Source organism: Stegodyphus dumicola, chromosome X2, assembly GCF_044657685.1.
Source record: "Stegodyphus dumicola isolate Sdum_Otavi_A_Nest chromosome X2, ASM4465768v1".
In the NCBI taxonomy this organism is placed as follows: Eukaryota; Metazoa; Arthropoda; class Arachnida; order Araneae; family Eresidae; genus Stegodyphus; species Stegodyphus dumicola.
Genome location: NC_140781.1, coordinates 67,947,586 through 67,967,436, shown reverse-complemented (window position 1 = coordinate 67,967,436; position 19,851 = coordinate 67,947,586). Strand labels below are relative to the sequence as shown.

The window sequence follows — 19,851 nt, the reverse complement described above, 5'->3', positions numbered from 1 at the left end:
CTAAAATATAATTACTGGCAGGCAGCAGTTACTGGTATATGTTATCTGGTGATTTGTTACAGCTTTTCTCAGGTATTACAAAATGAAGAATGACTGTAGAACAACGTACAGTATCTTTTAGCAAAACGTGCGCTACGGGGAAAAGATTTTTACAAAAAACTTTTTAAATTCTACTAAAAAAATGCATAATAATATATTATTCTTTATTTCAGTATCATTTACTTTGCTTTTCTAATATATATATATATATATATACATATATATATATATATATATATACATTGATATACATCGAGCATGTAATAGAACAAAAAATTAATGCAGCCGGTATCTTTCAAAACATGCGTATGCGGTGTCAATAAAAATCTGCTTACTAATTTATGTCGCTATCAGATAAGTTAAAACATATCTATATCATAGCATCTAAATGGTAAATGTTTTCCGAAAAAAGGATCAACTGCATTCCATTCATCGAAATACTTGAGAGGGAAGATTGAAAGCGACTTACCAGCTACGAGCGAAGCAACAGTCGATGTCTGAAGCAGCTCTCTAGCATTGATCCCGACCTCAGCTCCACCTACCAATCAATCATTCGCTTCGACTTTGAACTTGCTCCCGATACGAGTTTTCTTCATTTTCAGTCACTATGTTTTATATGTTATATTTGCGACTTGTAAGAGTATTTGTGTGAGCGTGTTTGTGTATATTATATATAGAGAGAATATAGACTGACGTAAGCATTTCCAAGCTCCTGCTTTGAGCAGACATTTAGCAGGCAACAATTTAAAGGCGTTTCTCAAGATATCTGTTTCCGTCCTAAGACCCGACCGTTTTCAGACACCCCATCAGGCATGTGCTAATGATAGAAAATATAAGTTATCTGAATAAACGATGACCACAAACTATAACTAATAATGGATACTGAGAAGCCGTCGATATATGCGCTTTATACAGTAGTTTTTAACTTGTTATAGATGAGCGGATACTTATTTGTTTGTAGTAGCTAATAAATACCCACCTTTTTTAATATATTTTTCTATCTGCACATTCGCGTATGTTCTAAGAGGCTATATCTAAATGCAATAGATATATATAAGATATAAACACCAAGCTTGCGTGCGAGTGTAGCATGCGTGTATAACAGAAATAAAGGTAACAATCAACAATTTTCTTTGTGATTGGCAGCAACTTCCCGAGTTAAGTTAAGTAATGCGCTCTTTAAACCTTTGCGTAACTTGAATTTTACTGAAATCGCCTATGTAAATTGCTTAGGTGTAATTTCGTAAGGAACTGCAACATTTATTATGTAATAATAATGATACTAATTCTGTAAGATTAAAAAATATGTAAAACAAAATTCTAATTTTATTTTGTAATAGTCCCTTAACTCTATTTTAACTTAAGTATTTCCTCTTCCTGTTAAAAAAATAGTAACCTCTTATAATAAATCTCTCTAAACTGCGTCATTTAAAAATCAAAATCCATGCCACATGACTCCTACATAAAGCTAATGATGTAGAGTCTTACATAAGATTTCACTCAATAATAATTTTATTTAGAAGCTTAACTATAAACCAATCAAAATAAACCGAAATTAAATCATTCTTAACCAGGAATTCATCCTGAATATATCACATTTACTCTGTGTTTGATTGTCTAGCTAAACAGCTGCTCCTTTCTTACCATAATACTGTTACAGCATTACTGTATGCATTACTATCTACTGTTATTGCGTAGCAGCTGCTTCTCTCCTAATAGCAATATACTCAAAAATGTAAAAGTTCTTCAAGAAAAGTCGCTCTTACTGCATCGAGTAATATGTGGCTGCACATATCAAGAATAAAAAGGAATATTAAAATCGGATATGACTGCAAGCTTTTTCTTTATGCAACAATATCTGTCTTCAGCATTCCAAATTATTTCAACGAATCGGTAGGATGTGTGGGAGTAAACACCAATATAAAGTTCATCTACCGAACTACAAAGTGCGTTTAATTGGAAGTGCAATTTTCAAATTGTACTTAGAGATTTTATTTCATCTGTTAATCATGCGTAATGAAACCGTGTTCAAAAGTTCTAACGTCTAGTATTCAGACGTAAAGGAAAAAAATTGCCGCATCATTTCCTATGTAAATATGTCATTAACCAAAGGTCTACCTCAGTAATTACAGAAATCTAAAAAAGTATCTTTTTAAATTATTTTGCTCTTTATCCACTTCGCATTTTTACATTTTGATTTAAGATGTAACAGATGTTTATTTATTAATAGACTTACCGGACGTCCCGGTTTGATGATATGGTCCTTGCGTCCCAGCCAGTTTGTCATTTTATCCCGGATATTTGGTAAAATTTTAAAATTCTTTAATAAAAATAGCGCAGCCTCGGGTAAAACGGCGATTTGGCAATTAAAATATCCCCTTTGCTAGATTTACTGCTTCCAATCTAAAAACTGTATCTAGGCCGAAGTACCTTTAATGCTGTCTAGATGTTTTCCACAAAAATTATAGCAGTTGGTCTAATGAATATGGATGTCTTAGTTTTTCATCAAGATATTTTTCACAAAATTTGTAATAGCATAACTTGTGAGATACAGATATTTTTATTTCCTTTTTTAGATATTTTCTTTAAGTTAGAACTGGCAAAACTGAAATTTATACCAGCCACGTCATATTTACTCATGTCCTCTCTTAGTAGAGTTTAAATGGCGAGACGGCATTTGCGATTATTTTCACTGTACATTGAACTAATTTAATCTTCCAAATGCCAAAAAGAAACTGTGCGTTTACTGATGAATTAAAAAGGATGATTCGCTTTTGAAAAAGGTTTGAGATCACACTCACAAAATGAAAAATGAACTGTGCTAATTGTACCTACGTTGAAAGTTCTCTCACCTTACCACAATAAGATGGCCTAGTATATACGCATAAAGTAACGCCCGATGTATTCATTCCATCCTTTTTTTTCTTCAATAATAATCTCTCATGTAAATTCAGTCAAATATCTCTATGTCTATAAAACTATAAAAACTGTATTTACAAGAAATGCATAGACGAAATACGTTAGGGGCTCGTGTAAAAATTGTCTCAGGGGCCGCGGCCCGCCAGTTTGAGATCACTGGTGTAGAGTTCAAAAAGGTACTTAACGTGGCAACATCCGTTTTCTTTCACTGCTTCCTGCTATTGACAGAATACTTGAAATTTATGAAGAACTGAAATCTTATTTTATTTCACAAGAACGTAGCTCAGTGACGATAAAAATGTTTTCTGATAATGATTATGATGAAGTATATTTGTAAGTTTATGCAAGGGCACTTCAAATTATTTCTCAATTATTTAACGAAGGTATTTTGTATTAATTTAGAAGTCAAATAACAAAAACCAGCGTTATATTTGTAAATTTTCACAAGACTAGTTTCGATGGTTTTACCGAACCATCATCGTCAGCTGCCAAAGCGCAAATGAATGATTTTTCATTCATTTGCGCTTCGGCTCTTAATAATTCATTTAAGCTGCTAAATGGATTATGTCCAATAACTTTTTGGATTCTAGGGGAGAGTCGTTCTGTATGCTGCACTGAGATTTACTCCTCAATTCTAAAGCTTGGTTACTCAGATGGAATCCGACAGCTTGGCTACTCAGATGGAATCCGACGGCAATGCATATATTGTTGCACCCAAATTAGACCTTGAAACAAAGCTTCATTTCATTTTAATTTCTCAACTGATGTTCCTCTTGAGAAACTGTCAACTGTGGTTTCGTTCCCAGGGCCATGAAACAAGTTAAAAGATTCGGTAAATTTATGAATGTCTTCGACTCGGTTTCGAACAATTGGTTTGAATTTTAATGCGTGTCATTTCTAATCCAGTGATAAACAATTGACGAATCAGTCTAAAAATAAAAAAAAAAATTAAATCATATTTCAAAGTTTGGGTATCTTTATGAGGTAATGTCACAACAATTCTCCCGCCGGTTCTAATCTAGGCAAAGAAGCAATGGAGCAACTTTGCTTCTTTGAAGTGACAAAATTAACATGGATATCATCATATTCAGTAATTTTCAGGTACCTAATTGTCTCATAAGCGTTTTGGGAAGCGTATGAAAAGCACTGGATTTCAATTCGATCGTTTTTCAATAATACTACTTGTCATGTAATGGCGAACTACTGAAATCTTATCCGGTTCATTAAGCTCATCACACCATTTAGTCCCGATTGATTTTAGATCGGAGGGAAATTCTTCATTCCATGATATACTTAACTGACAAACTCGTTGAATCAAGCAAATCCTAAAGTGTCAAATATACGGCTGCAACCTGTAGCAGAAATCGTTTCGAATTTATTTGTTTCAAGAGAAAGTCACATAAATAACGAGTATCGAAATAGAAACAGTCCCTTTTTATGTCCCAAGCAATACACGAATCTTTTGAAGAGAAAGTGAATTAGCCCATGGTTCCATAAATATTTCCGTTGGCATGCCATTTTATCCCAGAGCTTCCTAAATTCTTCAGGATTTAGTGGTAGTTCAGTGGTAGAATGCTCGTCCTGCTACGCAGGCGGCCCGGGTTCGTTTCCCTGCCAGTACTCCATGTCGTAAATTCAGCTGACTAAAAAATTCTCGAAAGCATTATCTTGTAGCTCCGTGTACTTTTCAAATTCTAAGTTTCAAAGTCTAATTCGAAAAGAATTCAGAAGATACACTGGACATGTACTTCTTTATAATCATGCAGACACATATTTAATTACACAAATCAGTGTAAATCATTGTAGATCACTCAGTCTAGGACTGTCGTGAAATTTATCAAAATACTGAGCTATAACAGGAACATAAACTTCCTTTCTTTAAAAATAAACACTCAAAATAATAATTAAAATATTTTCTTTTAAAGTATAATAGTTACAGCTCAATGAGGATTGCATAATGTTTGGGCCATGGCGCTTCAGAAGAATACGACGCAATCGTCTTTTCGCTGTCCGCCAACGGAGGCTCAATCCAAATTCAGACCCTAGGGGAGGAAAGAAAAGTTTCCCGGCGAGTTTAGAATGAAAGGAGAAATTTTAATACATTTTTTTATTTGCGTTGTTGTTGTTGCTTATGCTCACTTGTCTGACGTAGTCAGCCCAACCCCACGAAATTCCTCCTGACAAGGAGCGCTAGATTACGCCTGCCGTTGGCAACAGCCTTGAGCACCATTCAGGTGGCAGTGCGATTAAACTTAGTTCCGCCCCCAATTTTGATGGAGAGGACCCCGGGGGGGGAATGGGTCCGAGGGTCTCCCATTCCTCTCCCCTTCCACCAAACCACACGAGAAGACTTTCGGCTCGCCGCATATTTAGAGTGCCACCCTGCCGCACCGACACTATACATTTACAAACATCCATGCCTTCTCCGGGATTCGAGCCCGGCAGTCAGCAGCGCTAACCACTATACCGGTTGGGAGGCTTTTGATTTGTTAGGAATCATAATTATTTAAATCAAACATCGAAAACATTTTTCCGCTGTGTCACACACATGGTTCAAAATCGAAAGTTCCAAACTTCACTGCTGTTTCCAAAATAGGAATCAAAATAAACAAAAATAATCTGTGAGCATCGCAGCGCCCTGCAGGGCGGAGAAGAACCTCCGCAGCTATTACTGAGGATGTATGATGCAAAAGTTGCAAAAGGAAACCTAATATTTTTCATCTTTTATGAATATTTATGAATAATTACTATATGTCATAAAAGACTTAGAACTTCACGTATTATATAACCACTTACAAAACATTAAAATATATTCAAAATCACAATTTCCATAGGAAATTTGAGATATTTTCTTATTACTTGCGAACTTGACGACATGTTAACCAACTAGATTTAATATATGATTTGATGCATTTCTTGTATTTTTAACAAACACAGAATATTAAATTTCGCGTATGCAAACTACTATATCGAATCAATTAAATTTTATACTTATATTATTTAGCAATTTTTACTCTCCAAAACAAATTTAATTACCATATTTGATGTTCATATATATATAATCCAAATATTTCGCATAACAGAAGAGTAACACAAAGCGAAGAAAGATGAATAACCGTATCACATAGAGAATGTTCAAGAATTAGCTAAAAAATATATTCATTTGTTGAAAATATAATAATATTTTATACAATCATATGCATACTACATATGTTCAACACATTTCTAAAAACAGATGCCTCTTTACAGCACTCATTCTTACCTAACGCTCATTATTGAAAATCATTTCTTACTCAACTTTTATAATAATACATTACAAGATTTTACACTTCATCGAGAAATACGCTAAAATTTACTATATCCAATGAATGGATTTTCTTAGGAATCATGACTATTTTTGATTTTTTTAATTCATTTTTTCCCAAAAATGTGTGTGACCATTCTAATAATAAATAGCGTATAAGTGCTTAACATTCAAAAATCTTTATTAAAAGTTGTAAGGGGTTCGTTTTAGATAGGGCTATAGAAGAGTCCTGTATAGTGTAACAAGTATTTATTAACAGGTTTAAGTGACACACGGACATTACATTTAAGAAAATTGCAGAGCAAGAGTCTGATACAACCTATCAGGTTAGACACTTGGCTTTTACTGAAGTACTTCTCTGGCTACTCATCAGAGGGCACCCTTGTTGTCATAGTTAATCCAACAGTTTATGTTAAAGGACTGGTTACAAACTCCCCTTCTGGCTCCGAAAACGTCTCGGGAAGGAGACAGAACTGGAAGATTTGGGAGGTCTTGCAATATTGTCTTTAGTCTCAGTTGTTTTGTTTTCCTGGGCAAGAGGACCTCTCTTTGAAGCACTGTCTGGAACAAGTTCTTGATTATTTCGGGAATGCAAAGTAACTTTTGGCGGTTTACCTCTCTTCTTCATCGGAAGAATGGGAGAAGTGGACGAGTCTTTGAAAGGTGTTAGTGCAGACGTATGGTACTTTCTTAACGGTTCTGATGGTTTATGAAGGCTTGAAATCACATAGGAAGTAAGTGAGTTCTGTGTCCTTACCAAGTATGGACCGTTACGCATTGGTATGAACTTTGAAGTCTTTTTGTTTTTTGCATTGCTAACGGGATATAAATTGACCCATACTTTATCACCTGGTGAATAAAACACTTGTCGCCTTCTTTTATCATATTACTTTTTACGTTGATCTTGCTTTATTTCGATACGCTGTCGTATATCCTTTTTAATAGATGCGAATCGTTTAAGATAAGGGGTGATTTCAGGAACAAAGTTATCATTTTCGACCACAGCTTTAAAATCGTGAACAACGTCGTCGACAGTCCTCAGCTCTTTTCCAAACATTAGGAATGCTGGTGTATGGCCTGTAGTGTCACAGACGGCCGTATTCATAGCGAAGCGAATAACTGGAAGTTTCGAATGCCAGTTGTCTTGCGCATCTCCTACAAGAATTGCAAGACGAGGTTTTAAGTCTCTATTTTTCCGTTACACGGGATTTTATTGAGGAAAGTAAACTGGTATCAAGTTTTTATTGACATTTAATGTGCAGCAAACTTGTTGCATGACTGCACTGATAAACTGGGTTCCCTTATCGCTGATGATTCTTCGTGGTATACCATGCCGCATGAATACTTCTTCGATGAGGGTTATAGCGTAGTCGCGTGCTGTAGCTTGAGCAACAGGAAGTAATTCAACCCATCGCGTAGTACACTCTTCGACAATGAAAATCCATTGTTTTGCAGTGTCAGTTTTTGGCAGTAGTCCAAACAAATCAATAGATATGATCTCAAAACGTTGAGAATAGACAGAGGTTCTTAGCAGTCCAGCTGGCTTTTGATTGGTAGCCTTGTAGCGGTTGCTTTTCACATAGTCGGATATGTACCTTTTCATACTAGTCCAATAATAGCGTCTGGCAGTTAGTTGGAATATTCCTTCCTCTCCATAATGTCCAGCCATTGGGTCATCATGGTGCTTTCGCATGATGGATTCACGCTCAACAGTTGGAATTACTAACTGGTCCTCTTCTGAATCAGAGTCAGAGACATATCGGTAGAGAACACCGTGATTCATTAAGAATCCCCGTTGGCACATTCTTCAGTTTTCTGAGTGGATTCGAAACTTTCTATAATTTTTTTAAAGTTTTCATCTTTAAGTTGGGATGCACGCATGTCTTTTGGACTTCTTGTGGGCATTTCCACTACAGATATTTTTGAAATCTCACAAGGTGAAACTTCATGTTCGGAGCTTGGACGGGACAGCACGTCAGGGATGACGTTCGCCTTTTCAGGAATGTGTTGTACTTTCAGGTTAAAAGACTGAATTTCAAGCGCCCATCTAGCAAGTCTTCCGGTTGGAGACTTGAGGTTCCAAAGCCATTTTAAAGGTTTATGATCGGATGCTATAGTTACTTCTTATCCTTCGACGTAATCACGGAATTTCTTCAGGGCCCAGACTTCAGCGAGGGCTTCTCGTTCAGTCGTCAAATACTTTCGCTCCAGCAGAAAAAAGCAGTCGGCTGGCATATTTGATAGGGTGCTCTTTTGATTCTTCCCCTTGAAGTAAAACGGCTCTAAGAGCATAATTGCTTGCATCTGTTCGAAGAATATACGGTTGAGTCCTATTTGCTTGCTTACAGGAGGTGTTATGAGGTAGTGTTTTAGAGTTTCAAATGCTCTTTGCTGGTCGAAACCCATTCCCATTGGACTTTCTTCTTTGTCAAATCACTAAGAGGTCGTGATATTTCCGCGAACTTTTGTATGTATCGTCTAAACCAAGAACACGTTTGAAGGAAGGATTGGAGTTCCTTGATGTTTTTGGGAGGTGGAATTCTCTGGATAGAGCGAACTTTTACTGGATCAACTTCGATTCCTTTTTGTGTGATCAAAAATCCCAAATATTTAACACCAGAAGAAGCAATGTGGCACTTCTCTCTGTTTGCGTGCAGTTTGAAGAGCAAAAGTCTTTCGAAAACAGCTTTCAGATTGGAAAGGTGTTTCTCGAATGATTCTGACAACACGATTATGTCGTCCAGATAGGTGAGGGTTAGTATGTCCTCAAGTCCGTTGCGAAAACTGTCTATCAATCTCTGGAATGTTGCTAGAGCATTTCGAAGACCAACAGGCATTCGTTAAGAAACGATATGTTCCGAAGGGACACACAAATGCTGTTTTGTTTTGATCATCAGTATGAACCTTCACTTGGTGATAACCTGCACGAAGATCAAGGGTCGACATGAAAGGAGTAGGTTTTGCCCCCTGTAAAATGTTGTAACAGGTCATCCGTTCTCGGAAGTGGATAGAAATCGGGAACTGTAATCGCGTTCAATTTTCGGTAATCTATGCAAAGGCGTACTGTTCCATTAGGTTTCGGTATTAAAACAACTGGGGATGCATAAGGGGATTAGCGTTCTTCAATTATTCCTTCAGGTAAGAGCTTCTCAATTTCTTTCTTAGCAGGGTTCATTCTGTATGGTGGTACAGCTACTGGGGGATGGTTTCCAGTTTTAATTCTAAGTTCTATGAAAGGTGTTGCTTCTCCCCCTGGTTGGAAGATAGTTAATATTGACTCAATAATTCATTTAATTGTGATCTTTGATGAGCCGATAGATGTTGTCCTTCACCTTCTCTTAACAGTACAGTGTCAACTTCCGACGTACATTCGGTTCGATCATTGGGTTTAAAATCAGCGTCCATAAACTTAAACTTTTGTTGGGGATTATCGTGGTAAAATCACCAATGATTTTGTAGATCTAAAACAATTCCAACGCTTCTAAGAAAATCCGATCCTAAAAGTGTCCTGTTACCCTTTGCTGAGGGAAGCGCAAATAAAGTTATGCGGAATGATCTTCCTTCAATGTAAATGTCTACCTGGGTCATGTGGACCTCTTCGTCCCTTTGAATACCGTCGGCAAGTGTGACCTTCATAGTAGTTTTCTTAAATTCTGATCCCTGTTTTTTCAAGAGATTATATAATGTTTCTCCCGCTATAGTGTGAGTAGCGTCAGTGTCAGCACAGATAATTCCCGTAAATCCGTTGATTTTTTAATCTTAAAAGAGTCGTGTGAGGTGTCTCTACAGACAATGCATGTAAGTTTATAACTTTGAAGTTTACTGATTCTTTACTTAAATAAGGAGAGCAGATTGGACAATTAGCCTTAACGACGCCTGATTTTCCACAACCATAACAACTAACAGTTGGTCTATCTTTTCTCATGCCAGAATTCCTTGTCGCTGAGTTTTTAACAATTCGAGGGTTATTTTTATTATTTTTAAGACCACTACGTTGAGACGGCTTTGGAGTATTATTACTGACGTTTCTACTTCTGATATGTTTAGCTTCTTTATATAAATCTAATTTATCAGCCAGTTGAAGCGGATCAGTCCACTCGGACCAATAATCCACAAAATATTCTCTATACTCAGAAGGGGACCGTTTTTTTTAATTTGGTCCGATATTGTCAAATCCCTTAAATTCTCAAAAGTATTGACTTTAATTCGCCAATCCAGCCATCGAAGAAATTTCTCAAATCGAAGTAAAAATCTCGCCATGTACTATCAGGACGTTTACGATGTTGCGAAAATAACTGTCGAAACTTTTCAGCGCTTAATTTAAAATGCTTTAAGAGAATTTGATTTTGTCATAATCTTGTATATCACCAGCAGATTCCTTTGCAGTCAGTTTTGCAACGTCATAAAGTAACAAACCTAAGAGATACACTACCCATTTCCTTTGAGGTATGTTCAAAATCTTTAGTTGCCTTTCAAATAAAGTGAGAAAAAGGCTCATGTCATCACCTTTTGGATTAAAGTGAGAAATTAAAGTTTGTAACTGTAACTTAGGGATATCCGTGTCAGTGAGTTTCAAAAGAGGTACGGAATCATGAATAGCACCTGAACTAGCTACTTGTATTTTCAATTTCTCAAGCTCGTGCTCGCGTTCTTCTATCTCGTTCCTTTCGTTAAATTCCCGTTCCTCTATTGCTTTTCGATCCGTAATAATGCTAAAAAATAGATCTTTAGTGAGCTCTTCATTATATCCCTTACTCATTAAAATGGCATCCTTAATATATATAATATTGTCATTTGTTCCGTAACATTCACACCAAAGTCGAATGCTAGAATACACATATCTTGTTTACGTTCTTTAGCAAAAAAACGACAGGGTGACGTGTTTCACTTAAAATAAATTCTACGATGAAAAAATCACTTTATTATGTCACTACTAGAAGGTTGTAATGAGATCAACTTACCCAGAAAAGATTTATAATCATTTTACCACAGAATAGCACTATACATAAAGTTTGTTGTATCCAAAGTAACACAGTGTCAAAATAATATATAAAAAACACTCTCTTCCTTAAAAGAAAACATTTTACAGGGGGCTTAGAAATGTCACAGTTTAAATAAGTTAAGTTAGGGAAAGTGCGATGTCTGCTGAAAGTCAGAATTCCTTGGAACAAGAAGGGCCTTACATGCGCAAATAGTAGTTCTAAAGACATTTTTTGTCTGGATAGTGGTGCAACATCGCATATGTGTAACAACAAAGTACTGTTCCAAGAAATTCATGAGGTAGGTGATACTTATGTTAAACTATCTGCTTATAAAATAGTTAAAGCTATCTGAAAAGGAACTGTTAAAGTTCGTATAGGTTCTAATGGTTTTCACCACGTGTAACCTGTATACGAACCAGTTTCCGATAGAAAGTCCTTCACGAAGGCATCCCTCCACTTAGGAAGATAGCCCTAGTGTGCTTTGCCCTAATTAATAAATCAAACCAAACCAAACGTATATGTTCTAAAACTGAAAATCTCAAACTCAAAAATGTATTATGTGTACCTGATTTGAAAAATGATTTAATCGCAGTGTCTAAAGTAACTGCAAATAATCTTTCAGTAATTTTCAAAGAAAAATGTGCTCAAATACTTCATTCTAATAAGAAAACAGTAACTTGAGCTAAACGCGAAAATGATCTTTATTATGTTATGCCAATATTTGAATCTGTATCAATTGCTAACGAAATAGATCAATGGCATATAAGATTTGGCCATTTGAATGAAAATAATCTTAAAAAACTTCAATTAAATAACATTGTTAGAGGTCTTTCTTTTTCTCAAAACGACTCTCTTTCGACCTGTAAGTTATTCATTCAGGATAAACAAACCATAGCCCCCCTTCCCCAAGAATCTGAATATAGAAGTACTGAATTGTTAAATCTAATTCATTCTGATTTGTATGGTCCCATGAGAACCGAATCAATAGGTAGCTCATGTTATTTCGCAACATTTATCCACGATAAATATCGATATGTTCGTGTTTATTTTTTGAAATCTAACGTTGGTGTTGGTGTATTGAGAATACGACAAAGCACACTAGGGCTATCTGCCTAAGGAAAAGGATGTCTTCGTGGAGGACTTTCTAAGGGAAACGAGCTCGTATACACGTTACACATGGGGAAAACCACGAAAACGCCCATGCAGACAGCCCGTTCGCGGGATTCGAACCTAGGACCGAACTACCAGTGTTCAGCGATTTTACCGCTCGGCCGCTGGTGGGCCTTGAAATCTAAGGATTAGGTCAAAGAAGCTTTCAAAAAATTTAAAGCATTTTTTCAAAATAAACTTAACTCTAAAATAAAAATTCTCCGAACTGATAGCAGAACTAGAATATTTAGGAAGGAAAACTTAATAAATTTCTTAATGACACAGGAATAAAACACGAAAAGAGCACTCCTTACATGCCAGCCCAGAATCGCGTTGTTTATTATTGCAGTTCAATCTGCCTCAGAAATTCCAAGCCGAAGCCGTCAATACGGCTGCTTACATTCGAAATTCGAATTCTACGCTGTTATTCTACGTCTTCATGGCATAAATAAATGTTTTTCATGTAAATGGAAGACGTCATTTTATTCTACATATTTAACATTGAAATAATTGGCTGTCTCACTAAATTCGCGAGATATCTCAAATTTAGCGAGATAGCCATTTATAGATGTAGCTAACCTGATTTATATTAAAGAATATGATTAGCAATGTTAAGAGTGAGACAGAAGTAGTAACTGTAATTACGCACCTAATTCTGCACCTATTAAGCTCCTTATGTGAAGGCAATGAGAATTAAAATCATATCATTAAAAAATTAATAATTAAATTATTTTTAAATTATAATCAAAACAATCTTTATTTAGTTGATTAAAAACTATTTGGGAACATTTACCTTTTCATAATATTTATCACAATTTATTAAATCTTATCAGCTGTAAATTTCCAGTTATCGTCATAAGAGTATTCTTAATCATTACAAGAAATGTATGTTTTACTTCGAAGTAAATTCAGTCTAACCAATTAAAAACTGCTTTCAAAAACAATTCGTTAACAACATAACCTTTTATTTATGGAATATGTTTTATGGATTACTCTGGGAATTATCGATTTTACGCAAATTGATACTTATATGCAAGGAGAAGTTATAACTATCGGAAGTTCTGCCGCTTCGTTTTTACGGCCTTGTGGCCGTGACGTCAAAGACAGTCCTAGGCCTTTCTATATTTAGGAGGTAGTGGTCCAACATGAAATCGGGAGACCAGCGAATATTCAGAGTTCGAAACCCAAAGAGGGTATTGCACGTTTTTCCTGTTTCTTGCATCGATATAACTTAATGATTCTGTATAGTTAGGAAAGAGAAACATAATTGTTATATTTTCTTCTCTTAACAGCTCCGCATCAGAATAGTGTGAGACACTTTCGAGAGCGAAAAATGTTTCCCTTCACAGAATTTTCAATTTTAGAAATTTTATACCAAAGGAGCAAACTGCTCGTGAAGCTGATCCTTAAAAATGACTCCGTTCATCCATGCATTTGCCAAATTCTTGTAACAAACAGGCAGATTATAGAAGTTGTGAATGCCATCAAGGAGATTCTTTTCTTTCAGTTGTTTCTTTCAGTTGTTAATGAACACTAGTTTGAGCGTAGCTGCTAGTTGCATTGCTGAATGCTAAGATTGTAATTCTCTCTTTGCTTTTTTATAGCCTGGAGCCGATTTTTCTTCCCCGAATGCAGGCGTTTTCGAAAGCAGCAATCAAAAATGCAGACCAGATTCATCACAGATGTAAATTTGATTCCCAGGTGAAGTCTCCTTTTCAATCAAAACTATTGGAGTTTTTCTTGAATTTATTAAATTTTCCAAATCAGCAGATAGTTTCTTGCAACAGAAGCTTAAATTCTTAATGCGCTAGTGTTTCTTCCATCTGTCGATATAGCAAATACTAGCAGTAAATCCAGGCTCTTCTTGAAATTCCTCATAGAATTTGAGGTCTTTTTTATCATTCTTAAATTTGTCTTTCATTAAATGCAATCAAATTTTGCTTCATTTAGAAACTTTTAATGTCAATATTCTGAAGTTTATTGAGTTCTCCTCCTTTTTTTCTTATTTTTCATATTCGAAGTATTCAAAATATCTGACATTAAAAAAATTCGAATCTTTTCAGACTAGGATTCAATTTTTGGGGAAATTCATGTTTCCATCTACTTTACATTTTGCTTACAGTTTTCCGCTGGGTTTTTCGCTTTCGTGAAGAGCACGTCAGATGTAAAATATGGCAGAAACCTAAGATGACCAGAAATATCAACAGATGCAGGGAGACTGGTACTTGTAATGAACTAGAAGGGAAGAAGATGGTCGATAAACCACTCTCCGGCTGAGACTTCAACGCCTAAGGGTTACATTCAAGATCTCCAGGAACGATCTGAATTGATGCAAAAATCTGCAAGAGAGCAAGTCAGTTTTGAGACAGAGAAGATGAAGACTCCTTAGGATACTAGAGCTACAGGACCTCGATTCAAGGAAGGTGACGATGTGTGGTTATGGAATCCGATGCGACGGAAGTGACTTTCTCCAAAACTAAAGTCACCTCGGAACGGTCCTTACGCAGTCCTAAACAGGATGAAAGACGCGTGATTCGGATCCGTAAATCATCAAATCCTAAGCCTAAAGTCTTTCATTACGACAGGATAGCGCCTTACTATGGCCATAGTAGGTATATCCCATAGTGCATATTATATAAATAGTATATTAAGACCATGATCCTATGTGTATATAAATTTGTAAATTCGTGCATTTATTTATTGATTTCGTGTTTGATTTGTTACATATTATTTATTGAAATAATTATTTTAATGTTCCACTGATTTTATCTCGCTTTAAGCATGGCTTCTTGTCAAGGGATTGTAGTTTCCGGGACGTGCAGTTCTTGAGAAGGGGCAGTGTTACAAATTGTGTATATGAAAAGACCGAAGAGAAGAAACTCTTCGGAAAAATGAGATTACAGGGTCTGTTTAACATTGAGGTAAATGGCTGTCTTGTTAACTGGCGAGATATCGCCAAGCTCGCCATGGTTTTAGCGACTAATTTTTGTCGCCAAATTTACCAAATCTGTAAATGTCTCCAAAATTGACAGCCATTTAGCGGCATTAACATTTCCCTGGGAAAAAAAAAAAATTAATGGATATGTAACTGTGACTATATCCGGCTCTCAGATGTAATTTTAATCGTATATGTCTTCCAATAATTTCGAGAAATGGAAGGCAGTGGAAACACCTTGGCGGTCGGGGAAAAATAATACCGGAGATAGCAACAGTTCTCAGTTTTTAGTTCAGAGAAGACTTCAGAGTATTGAGACAGCTCCGTGTGGGTTTCGCTCTTAAGCGGTGCTTTGCATTGTGTAGTGTTTAACGTTCTTTGTAGTTTGAAGTGGTATTTACTGACAGTACTCTGTTATACTGAGAACAGCTGGACGAGTATTTTTGTGGAAAGTTTCAGAACTGTAAATTGTTTCTTTTCATAAAATAAATTTAGGCTAAACTGTGAATTGTTTCTTTTGATAAAATAAATTTCATTGTTAATTTATTATTATTTAAATAACAATAATAATAATTATTTATTATTATTATTATTACTATTAAATTTAATTATTATTATTATTTATTATATCATCGGTTCTGTGCGCATTGAATGTATTACTAACCCGTGTGCATATAACGACATATTCGCCTGTAGAGTAGCAAAATCAAAACGGGTTAAATGATGAATTTAGATAAACAATGGACTTTAAACTGATTAATATCAATAAGAATAATAATAAACCATTTCTGGTGTAACATAAAATACAGGGTGTCTATAATTAAAGAACCCTATTTCATAGCTGCCTACAAGCGAAACTGATCAGAAATATGTGAAACTTTGTAGCGGACTGAATGAAAGGATGAGAATTTCTTTCAGCGAAAAAAAAAATAGTTACAAATAGCGTCACTAGAGGGCATTATATTAATAAATTATACATTTAGTGACACCTTTACAATATTTTTACAGTTTTACAAATTTTGTTACAAAAAAAAAAAAAAAAAAAAAATAGTTACACATGATGGTCATCATTTTTAGGTTTTTTTTCCACAGTTGACCGAAGTGTGTGCTGGGAAAAGCTTAGCACGTGGCTTGAACTGCTGGCTTTGAGATGAGGCAAAGTTCTTGGATTGTCACTACTTACCAGATGTTTCAAATGTTCCCAAAGCCAAAACTCGCATGGCTTGAGGTATGGGGATCGGGGGCACATTACGAAAGTGCCGACTAATGACACGTTCTTCTATAAAATGACGTTTAAGAACATTCATAACACACCGTGCAATGTGTGAAAGAGCTGCATCTTGCATAAAGATTGTGCGTGCAAGACACTAACGTGATTGCAGAGACGGAACAATTTCGTTTTCTGCAAGCATTAACAGCGATGCATATCGCTCAGCGATTGAGTATGTCACTGGACCTTTGGAACTTAACTCCTCAAAGAAGTACGAGCCGAGAATAAATGGCACAGCCAAATACACACCATAACTTCACTTTTGGTAAATGCAGTGGGAACTCTAAGACAGAGAGCGGATTTCCTGATTCCCTAGTTCGGCAGTTGTGAGTATTCACTACACCGTCCAAATGAAAATGCGCTTCGTCTGTCCAGAGGATATTCCATGGCCATTCTGAATTACCTCACAGTGAGCAAGAAACTGAAGTGAAAAGCGGAGTCCAGCATCAAAATCATATGGAAGCAACCGCTGCGCTAGTGAAAGTTGTAAGAGTAATATCGGAAGATATTCCGCAAGATCTTACGAACAGATGAAAGTGGTCTATTCAGCGCCTCTGGTAAACTCCGGACACCGTTCCTAGCCTGAACGTTTGAAGATGTGTCCTCTACGACCTGAGATCTTATGAACAGATGAAAGTGGTCTACTCAGCGCCTCTGTTAAACTCCGGACACCGTTGCTAGCCTGAACGTGTGAAGCTGTGTCAACTACGACCTGAAGCGCAAATTCCTATACAGCTGCAGACACAAGTTTTCTTCCTCTTCCAGGACGAACAGAAACGAGCCGGTTTATTCAAATTGCGTTATCATTTTCGAAGGTTTTTAGCATTCATTGGATCTCTTACAATACCTTTCAAAGTCTGAAATTTCCGTAGAGAAACTACTGCGGATTGACTGTTTTGGTAAAACAATTTTACCAACCAAGCGCGATCTTGTTAACTTATCGTCATTGTGACCAACATGCACATTGAAAATAAAGTCTCCGAGAATGCTTCTAGGTTTTATAACAGCTACTGCATGACATCGACAAAGATTTGCATTTTTACTACAGGTTTTCAAAGAAAAACGCTTTCTGATGATGCTATTTGTAACTTTTTTCTTCGCTGAAAGAAATTATCAGCTCTTCATTATGCCCGCCCCAAAATTCACAATCTTCTTATCACTGGTTTCGCTTGTAGGCAGCTTTGAAATAGTGTTCTTTAATTATAGACACCCTGTATATAGTGGTAAAAACGAAAAAGGAAAAAACATCAAATTACCTGAATTAGAAACCCATTGAATTCAAGTGATGTATTAATTTCCTTCAGTTCAACAAATGGAATAAGTTGAAGTGTTTAGTACAATGAATGGAATATGTTGCTGTGTTAAATATCAAAATAATAAAAATATTTTCAAAAATTGAAATATTACCTACATTATTTAATATTGTGCACACACAAATACCTACCCCTCTACGCAATTCTAGAAAAATCATCTTTCGCCATTAATATTTATTATAATCTTAACTATTTCAATAAATATATTTTGAAATTAACCGCAATTATGATATGGGTATATACTAGTAGGATTCATTTGTGAGCTTCACCTACTTCACTCACTTTGAGTAGTTTTTTCCGCATAAATTTAATTTTTACAATTCTATTACAATTATAATGCAAAGTAGGATTAGATTTTATACAGCAAACCAAGCAAAAGTTAGTTGCTAAGGGGTAGGAACGTCTCCGCAAGATAACTCTCTAACCTTTTCCGTACCCATGTAATTGAAATGGATATAACTTTCAGAAACCGTCATTTTAATACGTTATTTACAATCTTCGTTTTACATTTCGGAGATTGGTTTTCTGCCTCAATGAAATTCAGCTTCGATTCTGTTTGATTTTGATTTATTTTGCTACAAACGCCTACTCTCCTTTTAAACAGTACCAATAACATTTTTCGTAGCTAGAAACAATTCGCGCTTGAAAGGTCTAATATTTCCGTCAACAATGGGGAAACCCGATGCATCAGCTGAGAACGAATTTTTGGATGATTTATCAAAAAAACAAACCGGCAAAGTATCAAAAACTCCCGCTAATGATGTTTCTCGTGTAACGAAAGACATATAAATGCAATTTAAAATAAAATTACTTTCTTAGAGCAACAATTGAGTTTTAATTTTATTTTCTCTTGCTTTCTTCACTAAGAAAGTCCTACATTTTATTTCGTATTTCTTACATTTTCATATATAGTGGACCACCGTTCATACGTCTTTCAAGGGACCATTCACAAACGACATATAATGAGAAAGATGTATAAATGAAATTTTAATTTCCTATGTGAAACATATGTATATGTATTAGCTTCACAATTTTGATACTACTAACCTACTACTGATGTTACACAGTTTTATTATTATACTTTGAATTGATTCAAAGTATTAGTTATGTTGAAATAAATATTAAATTAATATTTGAATAAATATTTAATTAATATTAATATTAAAAAAATTAATTAATATTTTTAAAATGTTATTAATTCAAATTTCATATTTTCAAAACCGTAAGAATTCAAATTTCTGTACGAAGTTACGTAAAAAAAAATAGAAGCCATACCTTTATTTGAATTACTATCGTAAATATAATATTCTTCCCTTAGGAACATTTTACAGCAAATCTTAGCTCTTTTAAGGGGGGAAAAAAGGAAGTCTTTAGTTGTCGTCTGACGTGTCTTTTGGTTCTAAATCTTAAGCCAAGCGCTATGAATAGAACTCATTTCTTCAAATGTATTATTACACACAAAATTCTGACGGTGTCAATATAGGAGACAGTATTTTGAAAATAAGGTGGGGTTTTTTCTTCATTTTCTTCTTCATCACTGTAACTTAAATGTTCATCTAGACAGTTTACATATTCTTCGATTGCAATGTCTGATCTCAGTAATTTCCAATCATTTTCGTCCATTATTACATTTTCATCATCATTTCATTGTCAACACTTTGACATGATTCTGGGTTCGAAACTCCCCATTTAATGATCCAGTTTTTAATTCTTTGCAGTTTTATTTTAATCCAGGCAATTGGAATATTTAGAAGGGCTATTTGAATCAATGTTTGCCAGTAGAACATTTTCTAATTCGTAATGGCATCCAGATTTAAACGTTGCATTACCCTAGTGAAATTTGCCGGCAGAAAACAATTTTCACATTGTCGTGACCAACGGTTATGGATTCTTTTTATCCGTTATTTGACGTCAATCATCAAATAAACTTATCCTTCTTG

At 35.4% G+C, this 19,851-nt stretch overlaps 1 protein-coding gene across 1 annotated transcript in view; it reads right to left on the bottom strand.

The window, feature by feature from the left end:
* Window positions 1-574, bottom strand: part of LOC118191648 (complexin-like) — an 81,375-nt gene extending 80,801 nt beyond the window's left edge. Inside the window, exon 1 of the mRNA XM_035362478.2 lies at window positions 509-574. The gene's annotated coding sequence lies outside the window, so the exon portion shown is untranslated. The remainder of the gene's footprint in view (window positions 1-508) is intronic.
* Between the last annotated feature and the right edge of the window lie 19,277 nt (window positions 575-19,851).